The following is a 27,906-nucleotide window of genomic DNA, read 5'->3' on the forward strand; positions in this document are numbered from 1 at the left end:
ATTAAAAACTCAAAATAAGGAATTATAAAGAACAGTGTTTCCATAGTCAGAAAGGTAGAGTCTATGTTCAAATTCTGACACTGCATGGTCTTGATCACCACCAGGTGTGACTCTGGTGGTCTCTGGCATCTCAGTGGTCATATATTTCTGTACCCTCAGGCACTGACATTGAACTACCAGTGCAGTTGGCCCATTATTGAGGGTGTGGCCCTCCGGATTCCTGAGGAAGCACTTGGGAGCTTCCCTTACACACACACATGAAAAAATATCAGCGTTTTTTTTCAGGAACCTTTTTAGAATCTTTCGGTTCTAAAATGTAACAGTAACATGGAATGTTACTGTTAAAAATGTGTAAAATCTTGGGCCATAGAGACTGTACAGTGGGTAAGGTTCTTGCCTAGCACATGCCCACCTCGAGTTAGATTTCTGACACTACATATGGTCCCATGAGGTCCACTAGGAGTGACCCTTGAGCACAGAGCTAGGAGTAAATATTGAGCATAGCTGAATGTGTCCCCCCGCCCCCACAATCATGTATATCCCATTACAAACATTTATAACTGAAAGTGAAAAGGTGGTCCCATCACCAGAATTCTATGTTCTCCATTTCCATCTAATCATTCATGATTATCCAAGAATTCTAACTTCCCGATTCAGAAACTGGCCTTGCAAGTTGTTTTTCTGTGGATTTTTTTTTAAGGAAGGAAAGAATCCAAAGAGGACCCTACAAAAGATTCCAGATTTTTTTAATAGAAATAAAGCATGTCCAACTGCGTAAACCAAATTCAATTAAGTCCCTCCAACTAGGGAACAATTGCTTTGGCTGTGAATTAGTGGCCACTTTTCTTTTCCATATGTCCTTTATTTTCATGCATCTGGTCTTTCACAAAAAGACAGAGAAACAGAAGGCATTTTTGGTTGAAATCAGTATCTGGTTCAAACGGCAGCAAGCATAATAACAGGCTCTTAGAACCATTTGTTCCAGAGTGCCTCTGTAGCATCCACACCTACTGAGAGTTGGGACTAGCCCCAGCCCCACCCACCTGCTTCTGTGGCTCTGGGATGAAAAGGGAGCCAAATGAGTTCCAGCTCTGGAGTTGTACCTGCCATTGCCTACAGCTGCAAATCTGGCTTGCTAAGCACTGGAGTTAGGAAAAACAGATCACCTTTTCTCTGAAGAGAAGCTGAGTTCGGGTAGCTCAATTTTTCTGCAGAAGTATACAGTGATTGTTAAAAGCTTCATTTTCCTCATGTAAACTGGGAATAGAGCTAGAACATAGTTCAGCAACTGTGAGAATACTTAGGTAAGAAAACATATTTAGGACCTCACCCAATACCTGATACATTGTAAATTCTCCATAAATGGTATCTATTTTTATTATGGTGTAACTGAATGTGAAACATGATTAAGAGAACAGGGAGGAGAAAATTTCAAACGATGTGTTATTGGAGGTATATTTGGCTCTGATGCAAATGCCTTGGACAGACACTAAGGAAGTATCTACATTAAAATTGGAAACTAGTGCTACCTTCATAATGCATTTTGCTTAGTTTACTCCAGCAGTGTTTTCCAAAGTGGGAGGTGGGGGTTTGGGAACAATGGTAGGTGGAGGAAGAATAAGGTAGTAGTAGTCTAGAGTGCAATTATTGCGTACTGTTTACTTCAAGAATGCAGATTTCTAGGGGCACTGAGTGCTTCTTCCCCCACCACATGACTTGAAAGTATTGAAGGAAACCATTGATCACCCATTCATGATTAGCATATCTTGTAATTAATGGTAACATGGGAGGCAGGAAAAGCATCCATTTCTCAGGAGACAACCTCTTATCATAGATTGCTATTCTTTGTTTAAAATTGCAATGCATTCTGGAGGGGAAAAAAAGGGTTCCTAATATGTTAGAGTCATTCTGTCATGCAGAGGCTTACACATACAGTGAACACCTCCTAATTATCATTAGTAAGTAATGATACTTCATGCTGTGACCTCTAATCAGTGTGGTCAAAGATAGCCTCAACTTACCTTGTGTAAGGAAGATTACTGCTGTTACTGTATCTCAAGGAAGTAAAGATTGAAGCATGGAGAAGAGTGTCTGGCACAGAGGGCCCACAGTCTGCACAAGCAATTGGGCCACAGAATCCTTAAATGTGGCAACCAGCAATGTAACAATTCTGGCCTCTCCACTCTCTCACCTGGCATGCAAATCAAGTGTACACAAACTCATTATCCTGTGCTGCTTAGGCAGAGCACAGGCTTCCATTCCATTCTTCCTGGAGTGTGTACTGCAGAAAAGGTTGTCAGGCTGACACAAGGTATATTTGGGGAGGAAAATTGTAGTAAAGACTTAATTAAAGGATATCTGAAGAAGGCAAAAGAAATTACCTAATCTATCTGCAAACCACACACTGGAAATAAATGGGTTCTTTGGTGTTTGGGACATTTTAGTGTTATAAAAATGTAGACTATAGAGCTATTATATCAAGTAATTTATGGGATGAATATTGTAATTCATTGAATGTCACGACTTATCTTTTATTCATATAGTTACTATTCCATTACCAGAGAGGGAGGTTTGTCAAAGGTTAATTATTTTAAATTGCTCCAGCAAATTTATTTTGATTTGTACAATTTTTTTGAATAATCATAGGTCTATATATTCATACATCTTTATGAGGCTTCTTTTTAAAAAATAATATTCTTTGATGAGGCAGTTAAAGCTAGATAAATGCTTTAGTTATGCCTTTAAAATATATTCTCTTTCGCTCTGGCTGTAGATCTACAAAGAATTATTTTAATATTTTTATTATTGATATTATCAGTCTTTTTTAGAACTCCCTTTTAAAAATAAATAAGGGAATCATAATTTTTAAAAGTGTCCATGGAATTCAACTTTTACTTTCTCTTGTTGTCAGTCATGGTCAATACTATCTTTTATCTCTCAGGTGAAATTCTCCTAAAAAGTGGATCAGGGAAGGTCTTTCAGAAAGCCTAATTATGCTTTTAAAAAATAATTCACATACATTTATGTATCAAATGCATATTTCATTATTATTGTCTTATTTCTATATAAATCTTTATGTTAATTAAATAATATTAATGAAACTGATAAATGAGATGCATATTTATTCATAATCATTTGAGAACTTTAGAGATTCAGTGGGAAAAGATTCTATTTGGGTTCAGAAGATCTGAGTTCCAGCTAGGTGGGTTTAGCTAAGTGGTTGTTATCTGTATGGGTTTAGATTTTATTTCTGAGTTTGATTTGTCTGAGGCTCAGTTTCTTTTATAAAAAATATATTAAAATCCACTGCTATGTTTTACAAAATCAGTGACATATTACCAAATAAATGCATATACCCCTGTCTTTATATTCTTATGTATTTATCTCACTTAACCGCAAACAATAGTATAAAAGAAACATAACTATGCATCCATTGTTATGTGAACTATGTGAATTTTTACTTTTAATATTATGAGTTATTTTCTATCTGTAAGTTTTATATCAGCAATTTAATATTAATGGCTCTGAGGATTCAGGCCATATACAATTTTATTTCTTCTTTATTTTATTTCACTTCTTTTGCCCATCCATTTTGAGAAACGTCTTTATAAAGTATTCAGAAGAGTTAAGTTACAAGTTTTTCCAGGAGAGATGTTATTTTACAAAATAAATGCTCGATAAGGTTTGTGTATATATATATATACATATATACATATATATATATATAAATGTCATCCTGTTGTTCCTCTATTTACTCAAGCACGTGCCAGTAATGTCTTCATTCATCCCAGCCCTGAGATTTTAGCAGTCTCTCCTTACTCGTCTTTCCCAATGATTGGAGGCTCTTTCAGGGTCAAGGGACAAGTAACAATGTTATTGTTACTGTTTTTGGCATATCGAATACTCCACAGAGAGCTTGCCAGGCTCTGCCGTGTGGGCAGGATACTTTCAGTAGCTTGCCAGGCTCTCCGAGACATATATATATATATATATATATATATACACATCTCCACACATATATACATATATATATTTATCTCTGATTTTATGGAAAATGGGTAGGGTGTATATTATGATGTGTTGCGCAGCAATATGTTCACTAATGCGTAAGGCTCAGCCCAAGTATGTGGAAAGAAGCTTGGAGCATGATGGGCGATTGAGTAGTGAGGGTCTGCTACCAGGGCTGGGTCCCTTGGGGCAGGGAGGGCTCCCACCCGCCCCCTATGAGGTGCCATGAGTGGAAACAGCCTGGCACGGAGTATGGTGACATAGTTATGGGAGCCTCACTTTATTCTCCCTTCCGGGAGAAGCAGTCATGAGTTCTGGAGGGTGACCAATGATGAGGGTGGCCCAGGTAATGCGGAACTTTGTGATCTTAGACTCTTGACTCAAAGGGACCCAGGAGCAGGGATCCTCTGCCTGCTTCCCCCAGTTTCCGGCCACCCAGGGATCATACCCATAAACCACCTCCTGCTGGCGCCAGATAATCTCATAGGCTACCCTCCAGTAAAGAATTTCAGGGTTGAAAGATGTGTGCTGAAAGTAGACTCTAGATGGACACGATGGCCGCTCAATATCTCTATTGCAGACCACAACACCCAAAAGGAGAAAGAATAAAAGGAAATGCCCTGGCACTGAGGTGGGGTGGGGTCGTGGGGGATGTGATGGGAGTGATTGCTGGGAATATTTGTGGGGTAGAATGGCATTGGGTGGAGGGATGGGGTGAACAATCATTGTGTGACTATAATGAAACCACGAAAGTTCTTAAGTTTGTAACTGTACCCCACAGTGATTCATTAATTAAAAAGAAAGAAGGAAGGAAGGAAGGAAGGAAGGAAAGGAAGGAAGGAAGGAAGGAAGGAAGGAAGGAAGGAAGGAAGGAAGGGAAGAAGGAAGGAAGGAAATAGAAGAAAGAAAGAAAGAAATGAAGAAGAAAGAAAGAAAGAAAGAAAGAAAGAAGAAAGAAAGAAAGAAGAAGAAGGAAGGAAGGAAGGAGGAAGGAAGAAGGAAGGAAGGAAGGAAGGAAGGAAGGAAGGAAGGAAGGAAAGAAAGAAAGAAAGAAGAGAAAGAAAGAAAGAAAGAAAGAAAGAAAGAAAGAAAGAAAGAAAGAAAAGAAAGAAAGAAAGAAAGAAAGAAAGACACCTGCATGTGTATATTCATTGCTGCACTGTTTACAATAGCCAAAATCTGGAAAAGCGATTGCCCAAAAACACATGATTGGTTAAAGAAACTTGGGTACATCTACACAATGGAATATTATGTAGCTGTTAGAAAAAGATGAAGTCATGAAATTTGCATATAGTGAATAATGTGGAAAGTATGTTAAGTGAAATGAGTCAGAAAGAGAGGGACAGACATAGAAAGATTGCACTCATTTGTGGAATATACAGTAACAGAATGAGAGACTAACACCCAAGAATAGTAGAGATAAGTACCAGGAGAATTACTCCACAGCTTAGAAGCCGGCCTCACACGCTGGGGGGAAAGGCAGCTGAGATAGAGAAGAGACCACCAAGTAAAGGGTGCTAGGAGGGCCCGCTTGGGATGGGAGATGCATGCTGAAAGCAGACTATAGACCGAACATGATGGCCACTTAATACCTTTATTGCAAACCACAACACCCAAAATGACAGAGAGAGTAAAAAGGAATGCCCTGCCACAGAGGCACTCAGGTGGGGTGGAGGGGATGGGGTGGAAGTGATGAGAGGGATGCTGGGACAATTGGTGGTGGAAAATGGGCACCTGTGGAGGGATAGGTACTTGATTATTGTATGGCCGAAATGCAAACACAAAAGTTTGTCCATACATATATGTGCCCAGAGTACCTTATTAATTTTACCTGATGCTAAGAAAAAAATATTAATCTGTCACATGATCAAAATTGTTGCTTTTAAACCAGTGATGCTTTTTTAAAATTTTTATTTATTTATTTATTTTTTTTGCTTTTTGGGTCACACCTGGCGATGCACAGGGGTTACTCCTGGCTCTGCACTCAGGAATTACCCCTGGCGGGGCTCAGGGGACCATATAGGATGCTGGGAATCGAACCCGGGTCGGCCGCGTGCAAGGCAAATGCCCTACCCGCTGTGCCATCGCTCCAGCCCAGTGATGCTTTTTAACCAGTAAGTATTATACTGTTATTTTGTTAACTGTTTGCTGGATTTTTTTTGTTGTTCCTGTCTTTTATCTTTTTCTCTTGCTTTTTTCTTTTGGAGTGTGGTGACTTGTTTAACTGTTATGCTTAAATTATTTTCTTAATTTCTTTTGTGTTTCTGCTATAGGTTTTTGCTTTGTGGTTTTCATGAGGATCACATATATACATAAGCTAGAATAACTGCTTGATTTAAATTTATATCAACCTAAAAATAACTTGATTATTAATAATTCAAAGAGCTACATTTTGCTCTGACCCTCCCACCAATATTTTGTATTTTATGACATACTTCATATCTTTTTATTGTATAAATATCTTTTTTAAAACATATTTTAAATTGAATCTCTATGAGATATACAGCTACAAAGCTGTTCATGGATGGGTTTTAGTCACACAGTGTTCCAACACCCATCCCTCCACCAGTGTACATTACCCACCACAATGCCCCCAGTTTCCCTCCAGACCCCCTCCAAGCCTGCTATATGGTACAAATATCTTAACTAATTATTATAGTTTCCATTAATATATATATATAGTTATTTGCACACGACAAAATGTCGTTGAAAAGCATGGATATTATGGGAGACTTGAATAAATAAAATATTTACAATATAATTAATTTGTTCAAACAAAAGCTACAGTGCATGATCCTAGAAAACATTATGTACACAGGATGCAATGTATTTCTGAGTAATCTACTCCCAGTAAAAAGAAAATTTCATTCACAATGGATTATTGTCTGTCCTATTTATGCACAATATTTTAAATACCTAGAACAAAGAAAAGGTGTTCAATAAATATCAGTTATTCTATGTCTGTCACTGTCATCCCATTGCTCATCGATTTGTTCGAGCGGGCACCAGTAATGTCTCTCATTGAAAGACTTATTGTTACTGTTTTTGGCATATCCAATACACCACGGGTAGCTTGCCAGGCTCTGTCATGTGGGCGCAATACTCTCGGTAGCTTGCCGGGCTCTCCGAGAGGGGTGGAGGAATCGAATACGGGTTAGGCACATGAAAGGCGAACACCCTACCGCTGCGCTATCGCTCCCCAAATTAATGAAAAAGTTGTGGTATGTACAAACAACAAAATGCTATGCAGCCATAAGAAAATATTATAATTTTTATATTAATCTAGATGTATCATATTTGGTAAAGGCAGAAGGAAAACAACAAATATGGGGTGATTCCACTCATCTTTAGTATGTAGAGAAATAAGACAGAGTGAGACCTTGGCTCTTGCTTACAAAACTAAGAATGCCAAGTAAAGTGTGGCATGAGTGGCATGGAATGGTGAGTCTGAGTAGAGTTATCATTAAGACATTATTATAGAATCTTGGGCAATTTGGTTTTTGGAGAGGTGAAGAACCATGTACATCAAAAAACCATGTGTCAAAACTATTGTATGCATTGAATCCAAACTATAATATCTGAATTTTAAAAATGAGTTTACCAAACAGGTGAGGCAGCAGAATGGGAGGCAAACTCCAATTAATGGTGAGGGATTCTGGCCCTGGTAAAAGTGTGGAAGTGTAGGCCTGAAGTTCTATTATTCATAGTATTGTAAGTGACACTGCTAAAGAAATTGTAAAATTATATATTTTTACATATTCGATATGTCAAAAACAGTAACAAGTCTCACAATGGAGACATTATTGGTGCCCTCCTGAGCAAATTATGAACAATGGGACGACAGTGCTACAACGCAGTACTACATATAAAGTCCATCATACTCATCAATAAGACCTTTAGAAGTCTACAAAAGGTTTTAGTGAAAATTACTGGACTGGACTGTTGTCCCGTTGTTCATCGATTTGCTTGAGTGAGCATTAGTTAAAATAAACTTGGAATTTTAAAATTGACTTATAAAGCGAAATTAAGCTGGATATGGTACTCAAGAAAGTTAAAGATGTTATTATTAAGGGTATACATAAGAAATTATTGCAAGTATTATATAATTTTATATTAGGTATCATATCTGTGGGTGAAGAAGAAGAAGATACTGATAAAGGGCTCCTTAGCTCAGCTTTAAATAAAAAAGGTGTTCAGGTGTCAAACAAATAATTAAAAATCAATTCATAAATACATTTATGCATGCAAAAATTAAATTTCAAAAGTGATAAGAAGTGAGAAATAGTAGAAAATGAACAGAAAAAAATCACCTAGGAGCTCACCTCCGTATTGAGCTTTAGCTGTGTGTCATTTACTAAACAAGAATGCTGTAGGTGTTATTGCTGATGAGAATATTAAGGATAAGAGTAGTTAAGTAACTTGCCTAATTCACATTCTAGGATCAGCAAAGTATAAAACTAGTACACATTTTTCCCTTATTGTTGAATGGGTCTTGAGACACACACCTCTTTCAATTTCAGTGTTCACCAGCTTTACATTTTTTCATCTTCGGAACCTGTAGTTTTATCTCTATAACTGGTTCATCTTTGTGTTTAAAAGACAACATGAAAGCAGGATCTGACTGATAGCTGTGTTGATATATAACTTAATAAAATATATGAATCAATAAAAATATTTTGGTAATTACTCTGTATTGTTGTGTAAACTCAGTGTCACAAGAGCTGCCAAATCTCCATTTCCTTTTATTATTTGATTCTCTTGTCTAATGTAAAATTTCTGATGAATGTAAGGAGATACTAGACCATGCTATGACGAGTGTTGGCAGAAATTTCTAACAGTCCTAGGTATTTCCGTAAATCATTAAGATAACAGTAAAATTCTGGGTCTCTAAAGATACCATGGCAGCATTGATTCCAGTGTTTTCCCATTCTAATAAGCACCAACAGAGAAACATGCTCTATATCCAGTGTCCTTTATCGAGGAAGTCTGATTCTTGTGGACTGGAAACAGTCTATTTTTAATTCTCCTTAACAAAGACCTCTAAGTCCAGAAGCTTTCTCCAAGGTTTGCGGAGTGCTATTCTGATCACCTCTTCATGTTTCCAAGCTGCTCTGGGATAGTGTTGTGAGGGGGAAGACTCCCAGGGGAACAGCTGATTGGATTCTGGCAAGACGGACCAAACATCTGCTTCAAACAAAAGACATCTGCATATTTCACATTTATTTTTCATAATTTACAGAAGCAACCTGCCAAAATTCAGCAAGGGAGAATACACTAGCATGTAATTAGCTTAAAGTTTGCTTGCTTTAGAAGTGTGAGCATGGAGCCTTGGAGCTCACCTGGGAGGTCATCAAGACATGGCAGAACCGCAGTTTAATTCCTAGAAATTCCATTTTTGACCTCCTAGAGCATGAAGGAAGACCCTGCCTTGCTAGACTTGACCAGATATGACACTAGAAGTTTCTGTTGTCTCATGTCAAATAAGAGACATCACAGTACAGCAGTTCCTCAATATAATTTAGTATTAAGATTTGAATAAGCAGAAGTATATTTTTTTCAGTTTTTTGGGGGAAATGCCCCATGATTCAAGACTTACTCCTGGGTCTGCTCTCAGGCACCACTCCAGAAGTATCATTCCAGGGGTGTGAGGCATCGAACCCCAGTCAGCCCTTTGCAACACAAACAACCCATCCACTGTACTATCTCTCCAACCCATGAATAAGCAGAAATACTTCATTCCTATCGCTTAACACCATAGTGCCAAGGTTAGATAAGAGTACAATTGTAGATGTATTTTAATTAGGTATTTATATTCTTAATGTGTATGCCAAGAGTGCCAAAAGCATGGGGAGAAGCTACATGTGGGACATTACATTATTTTTAAAGCATCTGAAAGTCATTATCCCAGAATATTGGGAAATATATCTGTTGCACAGATAATAGCATATCTTCGATGTGTGATGAAAACATTAAAGGGAACATGATAATAAATGATATGATTAGTCTTAATATATCCGGGTAGAATGGATATAACAAATTATCTACCCACTATGAACTTTATATTCCCAGTTGAGTTTCAAACTTTACAAGGTCATTATTAGAAATTGCTTAAACTAGAACATGTTTAATTAGAGAATAAAGGAAGAATCAATTTTTGATGAGAGGGACATAAAGAGTTTTCTTTCCCCTCCCAGAAAAAAAAATTTCATCCTGTGTCCAGCATCTGTAAAGTAATACTATGAAACCCTGAGAGATTTTCTCTGATCTTAACTCCAAGAAAAAGCGTAATTAAAGAACTTGAAAAGTATTAGGTGCTGCTGTTTTGAAATATTTAACAGAGACTTTAGGTAAGAAGAGGAAAGACATTTTGGTTTTGCTGACAGTCTTTTATCTTCCAGTCTTAGTCATGGCTTTAGAAAAGCAATTTTTTTCCCTGACTTACATCTAGTCACAATGCTGACCCTAAACATATCTCTTCAGTAAGAGCCTGGAAATTCCTGACAATTCCCTAGGATTTTGTATTTTTAGTTATATGAGCATTATAGAAGTAATATGTGCAATTACAGCACAAGAAAAAATTATTGGTGACTTCTCCCTAGTTATAAGGAGGAATTCGGGTCTCTCAGAACATTATCCCTGAATTATATTTTTTTTATATTTAGTGGAACATTTTGTGACATGAGGATGTCAAAGTAATTTGAGAAATAAAATTCCAAATCAAATAATTGTCATTTCAAAAATAAATTGTAATAATACACTAAGCTACTATTTGAGTTTTCTATTTATTCTTAAGTAATTTTATTTGAATGTACAAAAATTTGTAATCAATATATTAAACATATAACTTTTTCATGTAGTGATAAATTGTCAGCTTTGAAATTGGTTCTTAAGAGAGTAGAACTTGTTATAAACAGATAGTGGCTGAACTTGATTAGAATGCAGACTCCAGGAATAGATTTGAATCCTGGTTCAGCTATTTACAATCTGGGTAACCTTGAGAAAAATATTTAAACTTTCTAGGTATCAATTTTCACATAAGTTTACTTATGTAATATTTCTACTGTGACATTTCCAAAGGGTAGTCATGCTTATCAAAGTACTAAATCTGCACCTAAACTGGCATTCTACTTTACCAAAGTTTGAAAAACAAATTCTTAAAGATATTTTGGAGGATAAAGTCTTTTCCAAAATTGAGAAGGTAAAGAAAGAAGATAAGTTTTGAAAACAAGTCTTCAAGTTTGTCAAAAGACAGGGATTGGGAGGCTGGAGTGATAGCACAGCAGGTAGGGCGTTTGCCTTGCACACAGCCCACCTGGGTTCAATTTCCAGCAACCCATATGGTCCCTTGAGCACCTCCAGGAGTAATTCCTGAGTTCATGAGCCAGAAGTAACCCCTGTGTATCGCCAGGTGTTAGAAAAGAAAAGAAAAAAAAAGAGAGAGAGGGATAGAGAATAGAAAAGCAGGTAGGGAGCTTGTGTTGCATGGAGTAGAACTGGGTGCAATCCCCAGCACCACACTTCAGTCCCCCAAGCATTTCCAGGATGATTCCTGAGCACAGAGTCATGAGTGAGCCTTGAGCATCAGCAGGAGTGTCCCAAAAATGCAGAAAAATAAATCAATACTAAGGAGCTAGGTTAACATATTGGTATTTGCCATTCTGTGAGCTTGTATAGTAGTTGTGAAAATTTTCTATAAATTTTATTCAAAATACTAGGGTACATACAACTTGTCTGTTTTGTAGTGGAGATAGCCAGCAGCAGAAGCCATCCAGGGGGCAGCAGTGGATTCCAGAGTACAACAGTCCCTAGCAGAAGCAACAGTGTAAAAGAATGAAATGTCTAGCCAATAATAGCCACCAAGCACAGAACACTGCCCCATAAACCTCCAGTGGGAAAAGTAGCAAGTATCAAGGCAAGACCAAGTTTTGCTCCTTTGTGTGGTATAATACCACTAGTCACAATGTGACTCCATTTCAGGCCAAAGTATCAGGAGACTCTTTAAACCAAAATGAATTAAAATTAGGAGTACATCACTTCGGTCACTAGTAATCCATTATTTTAGACATTTCTACTGAATTATTAGATAATAAGTTTGCTCCAAAGCACATGTGAAAGGTCTCCTAGAGTATCAAAGTACCTGAAAACTGGTATAGTAAAATCAGAGAAGGACTAGACCTGTTATAGCAAGTAGAGTTAGGAATGGGGAAAACAGGAGGCATATGACATGTTTTTACCCAAGTTTCATAAGTAGAGTGAATTATATACATATAATTAAATATAATAACTACATATAAATACATTCATTATTTTGTCTTGGATACAGTAAGCTTCAACAAATATAAACTCTTATCTGCTAAACATCTCTTACCAATGTTTATATCTCCCAATATAGATATCATTCTGTCGCCAGGATGATCTCCCTACCAACTATATAAGATCCCTAGACTCTTTAAGAGCTATCTCAGACTGTTCATCAGACAGAATACAAAGTTCTAAAACTCACATCTCTCTGGCTCAGGCACAGACAGCACGAGTAGAGAGGCCCGCTATGAATACTTACTCTGACACTTGTTGGTTATAATCCTTAACCCTTGGTTAGCTGCTCTGAGTCTCATATTTCTCATCTGTATAAAGAGATCAATATTAGCCCTGACTTGTTTTCTCATTCAAAACTACAATCTACTTAGCAATAAATCTTGAGCAGTTAGGAGATTTCTTTTAGAGTTTTCTGTATTTGTTGTAACTATGACTTACAAAATAACAGTTGGCTTTTTCCGTTTAGTGGTTTGTCTTGAATATCTCTGCCTTTCAACACAGACACCATTCAACTCTTAAAAATAAATAAATAATTAAAAATAGTGACCTCCCTAGTGATATTCCCTAGTGATATTCAAGGGACCATAAGATACTGTGCATGGAACCTGGGGCCTTTGTCGCTTCCGCCAGTTAAATCAGAACACTGACTTTTTTAAAAAATTGTTTCGTTTTTGGGCCACACCCAGTGGTGTTCATGCCTTACTTCTGGTTCTGCACTGAGAGAACACTCCTGGTAATTCTCAGGGGACCAGTTGGGGTGCCAGGGAACGAACCCAGGACAGCTGCATACTTAAAGTTGTGAATGCCTGGTACATCATCAGAACTAGAAAGGGTTAGCTGTTTGGTTGGTTGGTTGGTTCCTTTGTGGGGGCAGCACACTTGACAGTATTCAGGTTCAAGTTTACTCCTGGCTTTGTGCTCAGTGATCACTTCAGGCAGTGCTCTAGGAACATTATATGGTATTGGTGATTGAACTGGTATCAGACATGTACAAAGTAAATGTCCTGTCTCCCAGGCTACTAGAAAAGTGTTCATTAAACAAAGGTCTTTATTCCTCAACAATCAGGTCTATAATCACAAGTTACTATGGCTTACACATGCATTAGCTTCCTCCAGAAAACTTCACAGATATTCTTCTTCACATAACTTACATATGTACTCTTCAAAATGCATCAGGTTTTCCCTAGATTGGTCCTACTTCAAAATGTGCATAACTTATTACTACTTCAGCATTATATTATAACCTCTATATTATAACCTCTATTTTATTCTATTCTTCATTACTCTGTGTGGCTGGGTTTTCATACCTGCATGCACCGTAGATTATAAATTATCCCAAAATATATTTATACTTGCAATACTAAAAGCATAAATAAAATAGTAAATTTCATTTACTATTTTAAATAGTAAATAAGAGCATAAATAAATAATATTAAGAGCATCAAAAATAGTTCACAAGGGAGTGAGACTCACCTCTTCCTAGCCCCCAAATTTTCTGCTATGATTTTATTTGCTCAAATAATAAAAATTCAGCTTATTAGTATTTAAAAATATAGGAAAAATAGTTACTAATCATAGCTTTTTATTGACTACAATTAATTCTGCTGAAAAAGGTAGTTATGTTTTCAGAGTTGATTATTGCTCAGTCTTAGATTTTATAATTGTTTTAGGTTTTTCACTTATTTTAGACATTTTCACTTTGCTCCCTAGAGTAAATTAAGATGAAAGGTAAATTAAAAGAGAGGAATTCAACATAAAAATGGATAAATAAACAAAACACAGATTGCAAAGCAGGAATGAAAACAAGGTCTCCCAGACCAATCTGTTAGAGGAATGCTACAAATGTGAAGTGTTTACTATTTTAAAACATTAATCATGTACTCACTCTGTTTATTTAGCTATCAATGTTTTTCCTGTAACTCTGACTTGAAATGTGTAAGCTGTTTAGAATTAGGAGTTAAACTGAAGCCAAATGATATTTTGATTATTTATATTGCATAGTTTGCCTTGAAACTTCAGAGTTGCAGTCTTTTCATTTCAATTCACACCTTTTTAAAAAGTCATTATTTTGTATAACATGACATCTCAAATAACTTTTATTACCACCCACTACCATATACCTAGTTTTAGCCATTAAAGATATGGATACTGAGACCCACATCAATGGAACTATTCAGAAAATTGGCATGCTTTTCTCTTACCTAGAAATTAGATACCATACCAAAAAACTAGATGACTAGACTGAATCAGAATAATCAAAATTAGTAGTCCCAAGGAGCTGTTTCATCTGATGGTAGTTTTTTAACAGATAATAAATATTTTAAATATGATTTAACAATTTGGATCTGCTAATGGTCACCAAATTTTCCATATATTTATTATGAGCAGGACTTTATGATGCTTTCACTATATTTCAAGTCCTATTGAAGACAGAAACATATCACATAAGGTTGATTTATTATTTATGTACATTGGGAAAGTCAGAAAGCATTTGAATTTCCCCTTGGAATAAGACTTTGGAATAATTCTGCTAGATCAACTATGACAGAGACAAGTTCCCCAAATGTGCATATTTTCCTTGGAAAATGTTATAGTGACCATTATATTATCTAGATAACTCAAGGGTGCTGAAATAAAAACTAACATCTTTATTTCTATCACTGGCATAAATTCCTTCACTAGTTCACCCCAGTTATTTACATTTTATTTATTTTTTTTATTTTTTTATTTTATTTAATCACCATGAAAAAAATACAAAGCTTTCAGGTTTAAGTCTCAGTCATATAAAGATTAAACGCCCATCCCATCACCAGTGCACATGTTCCACCATCAAGAACCCCAATATACCCCCCTCCTACCCACCCCCACCTGAGTAGCTAATGATCTTCACTTTATTCTCTCTATACTTTGAATACATTCAATATTTCAATAGAGAATTCACTATTATTGTTTGGAATTTTCCCCCAACAATCAGGCCTGCTGAAAAGGCACCATTTAATAATTTGTTTTCCATTGCTGAGAATGAAGACTCTATGAGCTTGCTGCTATTGCAGCCGCACAGTCTTGGATTTCTGATATTTTAGCTCAGTTCACAGTCTAGATGCATTTCTGTAAGAAGCCACTCTGGGTGCCAAAATGGGTTAGAAGACCTCTCTGATCATAGTCTTTAGGAGCAGAGGGTCCCTTTCACGCCTGGCAGCTCCGGATCTTATCTGGGCCCAGTTATTTACATTTTAATAGTTAAAAATTCAGTGAAATCTGTTGATTCGCCAACCCATATCCTTTCCTAATTGGTGTGGGGCTATAGTACCTAATGTTGTATCTTTATCTAATCTTGGGTAGCAGATTCTGCAGGCTTTCATCAGTGTCAAGTGTGTGTTAGTTGATTCTGACATATTTTTATTCTTGATGTTCTAAGGAGCACCACCTTTTTTTTGCCAGAAACCAGATGTATACCTTGCTTATCATTCTACCTTAGACTTTAGGTAACATGATAGCTGTCCCCACACCACCATCTACTTCTAATCTTACTTTCTCTCCACAATCCCTGAGAACCAAAATTTCTTACTTATTTCTCCTTTCAGTTATCCCAAAAGGATTTTCTCAGGTTCTATCTCATTTGGTCTTTTAAAGAAAGATACGTACCCCTTCATCTATTAATATAGAGTAGGTATTGATGTAAGGAAAATAAAAGCTTCATCAGTTTCATAGTTACTAAACTGTTTCCCATTAATGTTACGCACATGGCCTGCTAAGGGGGTCCTGGATACATTCTCCCAGTCCATCTTCTTTGTGTCCTAAACTTAATCCTACTCCTGTATGATAGTTCTATTTTTTCCCTCTGGATGTCCCGTGCCTCACAAACGACTTGCCTCATTCACACTGAAAAATTATGACAAACTCAATCATTGACATTCAATATCTGATGTACCTTAAAGTATTATCTCTCATGGGGGACTAATATTTGAACTAAAGCAAGGAATGACTGAAAGTGAAATCTTAAATATTTAGTAGTCAATTACAAAAACAAAGCATTATGATCAGAAAAGTTTTCCAGGTTTCACTATAATAATATTTTGATAGGAGTTGATCTCTTTTAATTTTTCTAGTTATATGTTCAACCAGAAACACATACACATGCACATACAGGGAACATGTGTACTCATGCACAATACACACTCACACAAGTAGAATGTTAAGGAGAGAGAAAGGGAGAGAGAAATTCAGAGACATTTCAAATTGGAATGTCTATATATATATATATGTATATATATGTATATATATATAAATGAGAAACACTGAAAACTTACAATGAGTAGATATAAAAAGTATTGATGTATTTTAAATCATTTAACACAGATCTCCTTAAAGAAATAATAATAGAGAAAAAATCATTACAGAAATTATTTAAAACTAGCTCAAGCAAATTCTAAATAATAACATTGGTTCCAGAATCATCTAGAAATTATTTCAAGACAGTGATTTTTTTTCTAGTGACAGAAATGGCTATAGGAATCTTGCTGTGATGAATCATTGACCACAGATTCAACTACCCAGTTAGGAAAAGAGTATTATTTAGGACAAAGCTAAATTACTCTATAGAAATTGATGTCTTCTTTTAAAAATTGTTTTACATTGTTTCACATGTTAAAGAAAATTTTTAAATGGTTTTCTTAGTAACAATAATAATTACCAGTACACTTAACATATATTAATTTATTCCTATATAATATAGAGAAATGGAGAAATGCATATTTTATATTTTTCTTAAACTTCTTTCAAGAAAAAATTTTCCTCGATATTGATAGATCAATTCAGCTCATTTTAATTCCAATTTAGCTCAGTTTATTCCTCATAATGTTTTAAGGAAGAGATATGTACTCGTGTGGGTATATCTTGATTAATTTTATTTATAGATAGGTCAAAACAAACTTTAGTGATTGATTCATTAAATTCATTAATTCTTGGAAGTATCAAATATATTTCCAGAATTCAATTTGGAACTTCAGTCAAATTTCTTACTTCCCATATAATAAAACAATCGTAAGTACCCATGAGAAAATGTTGACAACCACGTTGTTCTGAACAGGAAAAAGCCTTGGGTGGTAGCTGACTCTTTTTGAAAGGGTCATTATCATATTGCTACTCAACCTTCCTTATTTTGAAGCCCAAGCATGTGTGTTATGGTACACTAACGTCCTAAATGTTGCTACTATACCACAGCTGCTCATGCATATCACTAATTTTTTCACTCTTACTTTTAAGATTTTCCTCAGGTATTTTGACATGACATAACTCTGGAGGAAAAGAATTAAATGTAGAAGCCTATTGTCAGAGTCAGGAGCAAAGACAAAAATATCTAATTACCTACAATTGCAGAAATAAATTATTTATTTCTTGAGTCCAATTTGAAGTCCCTAAACCTTCGTCTTTTAGAGGGTCTCCCAAACAGTGTTCAGGAGTTCTTGGCCACTTCCAGATGTACATTGCTAATTAGAAAATATGTTCAATATTAGGGCATTGTGAAGCAGGGTTTTGGGGGTCCAGTGCTGCTAAGGGGCACTAGAGTTATACCTGGTGGTGTTGGGGAGGAAGCAAGTGATTCTGGGGGTAAAACTTGGGTCCTGGGCATGTATGACATGCATCTCTGATACCTAAACTATCTCCAAAGCCAGCAGTTAATACTTTAAAATTGAATTAAAATATAATAGCTATTTTGTGCTTGATTTGCCAATTTATGTTCATCTACAGTATTTAAAAAATCCTCTGGTATAGGCATTATTTATTTTTGGAAAAACATGTTCAGAGAAGTCAAAGAACTTGCCCTAGTTTATATATGGAAAGTAATGATAGAATGAGACAGATTCAAGATTTCTGAGTTTCTCTCTAATGTTAGATTTTGTATTTAGAAAACTTGGAGGCATCTTTCTGTTTCAGTTCACCTTTCACCCCGGACTCAGCAGCAATTTTACAAATCTTTCACTGGGTTACTCTACAGTACTACTTCCAGTCCTATGGCATCAGCCCTGGAGATCCTCTGATGCTATGTTGATTCTACCTGCAAATATCCATTATGTTCCTGAATTGTTGAACTGGATAAAGGTACTCCCCTTCCATTCTTTAGTAAAAGTTATGTAAAGTTTAGATAAATCTTTAAAAAGTGCCAGCAGAACCAAATTTGTTCACCATAGCAAATTCTAGCTTAACAACACACCCTGGAAGGCACTCTCCAAGTCCCAGCTGAGTGATAGGAAAGCATCTTCTGGCAGTTACAGGCTATTCAAATGGTAACACAGAAAGGCCTTGAGGAAAAACTGTTTACAGACAAGAATAAAGGACTATTATTCTACTAAGGGAATACATGGAGTGCAGGTGGCAACAATAGCACATATTAGTGGTAGTAGTTCAGAATGAGAAGCATCAGATAATTAATAATACATAAAAGCATTTCTCAGGAATGAGAAAAAAATTCTGTTTCCTATAGTTATAAAAGATAGTTAAGCAGTTTAATTGAGATATATGAAATAAAAGCAGAAACATAAACAGAAATTGAATAAATGGTCAGGAGACATGGTATTCATATATTTCACATAAGTACCTGAATATTTACCTCTTCCTTAAATATTTAGATACCAATTATGTACTATGTACAAATATAGGCACTGTGGAGTGAATTGGAAAGCAGTTAACAAGGCAGAAAAAATTAAATTACATAAGAGAAAATATGAAAAATAAGCAAAAATAAAGTCTGTTGGGAAATATGTTGGATACGGGAGACAGTGTTTGACAAGTGAGCAATGGAAATGTCATTACTTCGATGTTTCTTGTAAAAGAATAAGTTTTTTGGATCATGACAACGAAGGTCATGTATCTAGGCTTAATCAAACACATTTAATGAATGTCAAATGTTATTTGATTACTTGCTATGGGCAACATGCTGAGCTAGGCAACATAAAGAAAAACAAAGATGAACAAGATGTATTTTCAAGTGTCTTTCAGTTACCAAAGACGCTTCAGTGTTTACCCTCTAGCAGCCTTTCTCCAAAGAGGTCTCACAAGAAAAATCAAGGCCTAATGCCTTTAGGCCTTCGAAGGATAACATTGGTTTGTCTTTTCTACCTTGCCGCAAGGAGCTTAGGTTTATTGGGTTACTCCCATCACAGTGCTCCCATTCCTCTGTATTCATTTGTAACTTCTTTCTTCGTGCTCTGTTGACTTGTAAATTTTTTTTTTATCTTCTCCTTAAGTCCTTTACATAGTTAATTCAGAGCGATGTCCTTTTTGTATGGGCATAGAAAGACAGTAAATGCTATGCTTTTGTAACATGGGAGTTAATTGACTCTCAATGATATTTACCTCCTGGGCATCTGTTCTCTCTTAATCCTCAGTTGCCCTTACTCCCTAACACCCCAAAATCAATGAGGGACTGGATGGACCCAGGGCAAGCGGTGAACTATATGCTACCCTGGCATGGAAATGGGCCTGGCCAAAGTTACCATAATGCTTAACTATAAGTTAAGATCTTGGTCATGGACAAATGCTGTCATGATCCAAAAAGCAATAACTAGACCTGCTAGGGTTAGGAATGATTAAGCTGGCCTGAGCCCTGTAGCCTTCTGAATCTGTGGCAAGATGTTCCTAGGAGAGCTGCCCTATAAGCCTCAGTGTATCTCTTACTGTGTCCATACAAAAATAACTAATGTTAAGATGTTAATTAAGATATTAGGAGAAGAGGAATATCCATAGGTGGTGTTTCCACCTTGAGCCTGATGGGCAGTCAGGAAGGGCTTTCTTACATTGATTTTATTACCAGACTGGATGTTGTATAGGCCCAGGGGCAAGGGGTGGAGAGATGAGTTGGGGAGAGGCAAAATCTGGAGAGCTGAGATCAAGGAATAAGGGGTTAGGATGGAAGATTGTGTGAGATGGGAGAGACCAGAGATTGAATAAATGGCAACTAATCAGTAACTAGCTTGGTCCTCATTCTTCCTTTGCCTGCCCATTGCCAACAGCCATCCTGATCCATTCATATACAATGGCTGGAGAGCACCGAATGCGGGTTGTGAGAGCGAGCCACCAGAGAGCCCTCGAACACACATGCTTCCGTATACGTATTTTTTACAGTCCTCTACTTTTAAGTGATTAATTAACCTCTCTCCAATGCAACCAGAGTGTTATTAGTTCTGAACCATCCTTGAAGTAATTTAGAAAATAGTTTCTCAAATCATTTTCTTCTTTCTCTGCTAGGGATGAGGAGCCCCAGCTGGAAAATATATAGAAGTGTAGAGATAAAAAAAAATAGATCATTAATAGAATTTTGTATTGGTTTCCTTTTGTGGTAGGTGTTTTCTTTTGAAGACCGACAAGCCATGTATATTGGTGGATATATCATGGGACAACTATATTATCAAGCAGCAAGACAATTTGACCTCCACAATTTAATTGCTATCAACTAAATATTTAGAACTACATGTACATCATTCATTAATGAGATACAAAAAGTCAATGTGTTACCTTCCTAGGAGTTTTTGTTGAGGTTTTAATTATACAGAACCTATCTTTATAGTATCAGAAGCTACTACACCAAGACTCATACATGCTCATACTCTGCTGTCCTAAAGTCTTTACTTAGATTATCTTGTGCTGAGACTGGCTGCTCCACCTAACTAAAGGATTTCTCTGTTGCTTGACGCTGACAGATACACTCATGAAATATCTTGGATATGTTGAAATTTTAAGAGCTTGTATATCCGAATAATTTTGTTCAGTGCCCTAAATTGTTTCGATACCTCAGTCTTGTTCCCTCACAACTTGTATTTCTCAGAGTCTGAGCAACTTCACTTTATCCCTTTCACTTGACAAGACTTATTCAAAAATATTCCAATAGTCCCCAAAACAGACTGTATCCAGGCAGTCTTTATTCATTGCTGCCAAATCATTAAATGAAAGGTTGCTTGAAAATATTATAATGGATCTTTCTGATCCCACTTGGGAAGCCACTAACTAATTTTTCAACCAATTATGTGTGCATATGTAAACAATATGAGGAAAGAACCACCAACACTTACAAAATCTCCTTTGGCTACACATTTGAACCATGATATAACCAATCTCTAGAGCTCAACATTGCCTATAGGAAATAGTGAAGTCAGTTAAATGACTCCATGAGGAAGCAATCACATGTCCGCTTATCAGAATATAACAGCTCGATACTCAAATTAAAGATGGGAGAAGAGAGTTTCTACATCATAAAAGAACTTTAACATATCTATCTATAGTAATCTTGGTGTTGACTCCATAACATACTGTACAGAGTGAATACCTCAGACATTAGAATGGACACAAATCTGTATGTCCTGCTAAACAAAGTTTTCTAGCATAGTTTCTTCAACAGAAAACATGTCTCCACTATTCCTATTGAGAATTTTCATGCTTTATCTCATCTCGTGATCTTTCTAAGCAAAAATTATGATTGGGTGATGACAATCTTTTTGTTAAGCAGCTTCTGGTAACTAATAAAATAAGTATGAACAATAGCATGCTTCAATGCACCAAATTCAAAGAAGATGCATTAGAACTGACCCTAAAATGCATTATCCAAGGAAACACCAAAATGTTTCAAAGCATTTTCACACCTAATAAAATAGATTGGGCTTTGAATATTTTAACATAGGTTAGCTTTATCTATGTCCTATCTCATCCCAGTTCCTATGTTCAAAAACTTAGTTCAAAAGTCTAATGAGAAACTAATCACCTAAACTCAAGCCCAAGAAAAAGCATGTGAGATATTAGTAATTAGCCACTGAACTTTGAGTAGCAGTATATTGATTTTCTGCATTTGGATTAGATAATTCTCTATCAAACTCAAGAAGTTGGAAATGTTAGTAGGATTTCATAAAAATTATAGTCTGAGCCTGAATATGTATCCAGCCCGCAATTTGTACTTAGTTCTCTGATACAGAAATGTATCAGCCAAGTGTTTAATGCACAGCTTAAAATGATTCATGCAAGACAAAATCAGCAACGCTAATTTCTTGCAATGCTAGTTACATATGGTTGCATTAATATTCCTTTTTCAGAAATCCAGCTGAGAATCATTATTTAATGAAAGGCTTACAAATTGCATCCTATTTAATGGCTTTCATTGTGGATTCCTTAGTAGAAATGTAGAAAACACACGGAAGTGACCATTTAAATTTTATGCTGCATTTATGGTGAGCTGGGGAATTTTATTATGAATGCATAAATATATATAATACATTTATACTCATATATTTAAATTCAGCTGTACATATATATGACAAATATATAGCATATTATAATATGATGTACATCATAATAGGATGTAATAAATTATATACTACTTAGCTAACATATCAAGATGCTATAATCTATGATTTCTAACTATACAAGTTCAAGGAATTGATTATAATACCCTAAAATTGATTTTCATAGCACCATAACTAACAGAACCAGAGAGATAGTATAGCAGGTAGGACACTTTGCAGGTGATGGATCCAGTTTAATCCCAGGCAATGGATACAGTATCCCAAGCACCACAAGGAATGATCTCTGAGCAAAGAACCAGGAGTAAGCCCTGAGCACCATGAGATATGGCACAAAAGTAAAATAAAAATTCAAACTGATTTATATTTAAATATTGGCTATTATATTTAATGAATACACTATTCATTAGGGGCTGGAGCGATAGCCCAGAGGGTAGGGTGTTTGCCATGCACACAATTCCTCCACCCCTCTCGGAGAGCCCGGAAAGCTACCAAGAGTATCTCGTCCCCACAGCAGAGCCTGGCAAGCTCCTCGTGGCGTATTTGATATGCCAAAAGCAGTAACAACAAGTCTCACAATAGAAATGTTACTAGTGCTTCCTCAAGCAAATCCATGAGCAACTGGATGACAGTGTCAGTGATACAGTGATACTATTCATTAGATGTATGCCTGTAACCAATTTTATTCTTTAATACTTTGTTTTTTTTATTTTTCATATTAATAATAATGTCTATTCCCCTGGGGCTGGATCGATAGCACAGTGGGTAGGGCATTAGCCTTACATGCAGCTGACCCAGGTTCCATTCCTCCACCCCTCTCGGAGAGCCTAGCAAGCTACCGAGAGTACCAAAAGTAAGCTTTCAGATAGAGCACTGTGGTTTGAATAATTCCAAATTTGTTAATAGGAAAAATGTTCTTTTTAAAAAAAATACTCAGTCCATGAATAAATCACAAATTTCTCTGTAAGATTCCTAAATGAATCCATAAACAACTACATTTCTAATAATTTATGTCTTAATTCATGCAGAAATTTTGGCTATCTTGACAAGGGACTACTTTGTTGTTTATTTTGGCTTATAAGAAAATAGCCAAAACTTACTGAATTTTCTGTCTCCTTATCAAAACTGATACAGGCTTTAAGGACTAAGGAAGCAAAAAACACACCGATTTGAGACATAATTTGTTTTATGTGACAAACATTACCTACCTGAGAGCAGCCATATTGTTTTATATTCTTTTGACTTTGACTTGACCAAGACAGCTCTTAAAATAACTTTATAGGGTTCAAGTGGATATTTAGTAGCAAAAGTACTTACCTCTAGTCAGTTTAGCACCTCAACATATAAGCTCTTATCTTCAGGTCTGAGTTTGGGGATTGATGTTTCAATTAGAGCAGGTTTTCATAAGGAGAGAAGAAAATTGACCAACTTTTCATTGAATTCATTGATATTTGTCTAAATATTTTAATATAGACTTTAAGAGTTATTTGGCAATATTAACAACAGCTTTTTCTATTTTTTAGACTATAATGCCTCCTCTTTATTTTATGCTATGCCCCTTGATTTCCACGATGGCCTTCCATCTTCATGTTCTTAACTTAATTTTAGACATTAAGAAAAAGTAAGGTTGAGAGGTCACACACGAACTCAGGTTTTTATAGTTCATAGGTTTCTACTCCAAAGATGTTTCTATAGAGAAATTTTCTCACAGTGCAATTGCCTGAGTGTTTTGAGCATGTATATTTTATACATTAGATATTTTTTATTTGTGAGTTAGTCGATAGTAGTTTGCTTTCTGTATTTAATTTTCAAAAATTATAAGTATAATGATTTAAAATACTGTTAATGATAGAGTTTCATGTCACTGTCATCCCATTGCTCATCAATTTGCTCGAGCGGGCACCTGTAGTTACTGTTTTGGCATATCAAATACGCCATGGGTAGCTTGCCAGGCTCTGCCATGCAGGCAAGATACTCTCGGTAGCTTTCCGGGCTCTTTAAGAGGGGTGGAAAAATCAAACTTGGGTCGGCCGCATGCAAGGCAAACGCCCTACCTGCTGTGCCTACCCGCTCCAGCCAATAGAGTTTCGTATGTATAATATTCCAACATGGCAACCCTACACTGAAGTGTCCCTTTCCCCAAATCTACTCCCCTAACCCTTGCCCCACACCTTCGTTAGCTCAGTTCTACAGAACAGTTCACAAATTCTGTTGTCCTTAGCCATTTTCTATTTCCTGACTATGTTTCCTTTTATCCCTCAAATTAGAGAGATCATGCTGTATGGGTCCCTGTCTATCTAACCTTACTCAGCATGGTACTGTCCAGATCTACCACAAGGCAGCAAACTGCCTGATTTCATCTTTTCTTATAGCCAAGTAGTATCCCATTTTGCAAATAGATCATAGCTCCTTGTCCGTTTTTCCTCTTTTCTTTAAAAAGTAAAAAATATTGGTGTAGATATTTTATAATTATAATGTTCTATAGAAAGAAATCCACTGATCTAACATATACACAATAAATCTGAAATAGTCTAAATCCAAAGGAAGCCTGCATCCTTTGAAAAAAATGATAAGCCTTCCATTTAAAATGAGTTCATTTCTGCTGTCATAATTTGAAGAGCATTCACATTTTCCATGTTCTTTATCAATAGCTACTTCAATATTTCTAAACTGTCCCTAGAATGTTGGGTAATTAGACAAAAGTGCTCAGGCACTGTATTATTTGAACATCATTCCCATGCAACACTGTCATTACTTCAATGGACTTCTTACCACTTAAATAATTATGGGAAAAATATACCATTTCCTCTAAATTCATTTGTAGTTACTTTCACAAATGATTTTTGGCCACAATCATCTTTTTGAACACTGGCTAAATATTAACTAAATCCTTTGAAATTGTATGATTGATAGTCCTAGTTAATTTCTCAGAATCCATTCTAAGAACTCTTTTCTTTTATCTAAGTATTTTAGTGCCAGAAATCATTTTCACGTATAACTTATTCCATTGGCTCTTTTTTTCCTAAAAAGCCACTTGGCTTTGTATTATTTTTATAGCATTATCTCTGATGTACATTAAGAAGTAAAGATTCATAAATGGTCTTAAGACATTGTAATGAGTTTGGGGTCTGTTTTGTTTTGGATTTTTGTTTATTTTCCTTTATTTTTCAATGTCCCTGAGATAACAAAACGTAGGGATGCTTAATCTAGGGGAAAGTAGAAAAATTAAGAATATAAACTATCAAATGGTTTTATAAATGCAACTATTCTCAGCCATATTTTTTCATTTATATATTGTTCACTTTTACTCTGAAAAAGAGTGAGATTATGTGGTACATAAAGTTCAAGTATTTCCTACCTGGCCCTTTCAGAAAAAGTTGTCAGACTCCTGATGTAGGAGGATTTTTGACTCTTAGAAACACATTTTTTTTTTCAGTTCTTAGCTTACAAGTTTTCTATGAAAAAACTGCAGTGTTCTTACGCAGTAACATCATCTTACAGGAGGGGGAAAAAACAGATCTGTTCCAAGGAACTCACCAGGTCCTCACAATAACAAAGAACTACATGAGGCAGAGATTTTAGAAGGGAAATAAACCTAGTGCAGACAAATCATAAATTAAATTCAATGGTATCCCTGAAAATAAACAAAATTATTTTAAAACTCACAAGTAGAGGGGAGGCCTTGGAGCTTACTCTTTTATAAGTTCTTTAAGCTCTTTTAATTGTTTGCTGTTATCCTTATCTATAGTCAAGCTGAGTAAAAGTAAAGTTGAATTGTATTCATGAGGTGTCCATGTCATTGAGCACCACTCCCAAATGTGCTCAAAAGCCCCAGGGCCCCAATAAGCAATTCTCAAGCTACTGGACAGGCAGTTCAATGCAAAGATCAGAGGTTTTGATGCTGTGTGAAACCTGTGGGACCCAGACTTGCCTGGGCTTCAGTCAGTGGTAGTCAGGGAATAATGGGGTTTGGGAGACTGAAACCTTACTTAAATCTCCAGACCCAACTTAAATTTTAAGTATAAATTTAAACTTAAAACATAAAAAGTTTCTCTTAGCAGGCTTTCTTTAAGTAGGAATCTTATTTTCCCTTTGATTTCAATAATCATAATTGATGGGCATTGTGATATTTGTGAAGCACTGGAATTCTTGAACTAACTTCTGAACAGTGAAACTTAAAACATCATTCTCTGCAGTTCTCTGATATCTAGATACAGTTTTCAATTTGTGATGGACATTCAAAAAAATACAAACACATTTTTTAATGTGGACTATTAGCCTTTAATTATAGATTTAATAAGGTCATCCAACTTTTCATGCCTTTTCCATTTTGTGGAGCTCCTACTATTTTATCTTGCCAAGTTTATTTTCCTCCACCCTGAGTAAATATCTACTTTCTTGCCAATCACTTGCCCTATTCTAATATTTTAACTGTGGATAAATTATAAATGGTACACCTGTAACTTTTTTACTAACCATTATAATAAGCACTTCACCCATCTTGAACTTTATTGTGTAGATAAAGTAGTTCTTGAGTTGCAGTCTCTAGTTTGAGATTTAAACTGAGTTCAATTTTAGTTTCACCTCTTAAAAATAGGTTGGGTTTAGGCATATTGCTATATGGGACAGCTGTTGGCCAAGGACAGGGGAAGGAAGAAGGACCAAGCTGGTTGCTGATTAGTTACCATTTATTCAATCTTCTGTCTCTCATCTGTCACACTTGTTTCTTCCTAGCTCCTCACTCCTCCATCCCCACTCTCTGGATTCTCCTCTCTTCTCTAGTCTCTCCCCCTACTCATCTCTCTCCACCTTGCCCTCTGGGCAACACACAGTCTGGTAGCAAAATCAGCATAAGAAAACCCTTCCTGAGGGCCACCAGGTTCTGAAGCACCACCTAGGGGCATTCCAAAGCCCTTGCCTTAAGTGTTTTTCTCCTTTCCTCAATCCAAAAACTCCATCAACATCTTAATACTAGCTATTTTTGTATGGACACAGCAAGAGATACATTGAGGCTTGTAGGACAGCTCTCCTAGCAACATCTTGCCACAGACTCAGCCAACAGCACTCAGGCCAGATTAATCATTCCTAACCCTAGCAGGGTCCAAATCTAGTTAATACTCTTTGGATCATGACAGCAGTTGTCCATGACCAAGTTCTTAACTTAAAGTGTGAGGAATTGGCCCAGATCAGAATATAGGAATTAATTTTGCTTTCTCAAGATTCTTTTTTACAGGAGCCAACATTGCAGAATAACTTGTTTTTCTACCCCTGAGCAAGGAACTCGATACAGACCCCC

This window comes from Sorex araneus, chromosome X (assembly GCF_027595985.1).
Source record: "Sorex araneus isolate mSorAra2 chromosome X, mSorAra2.pri, whole genome shotgun sequence".
NCBI lineage: Eukaryota > Metazoa > Chordata > Mammalia > Eulipotyphla > Soricidae > Sorex > Sorex araneus.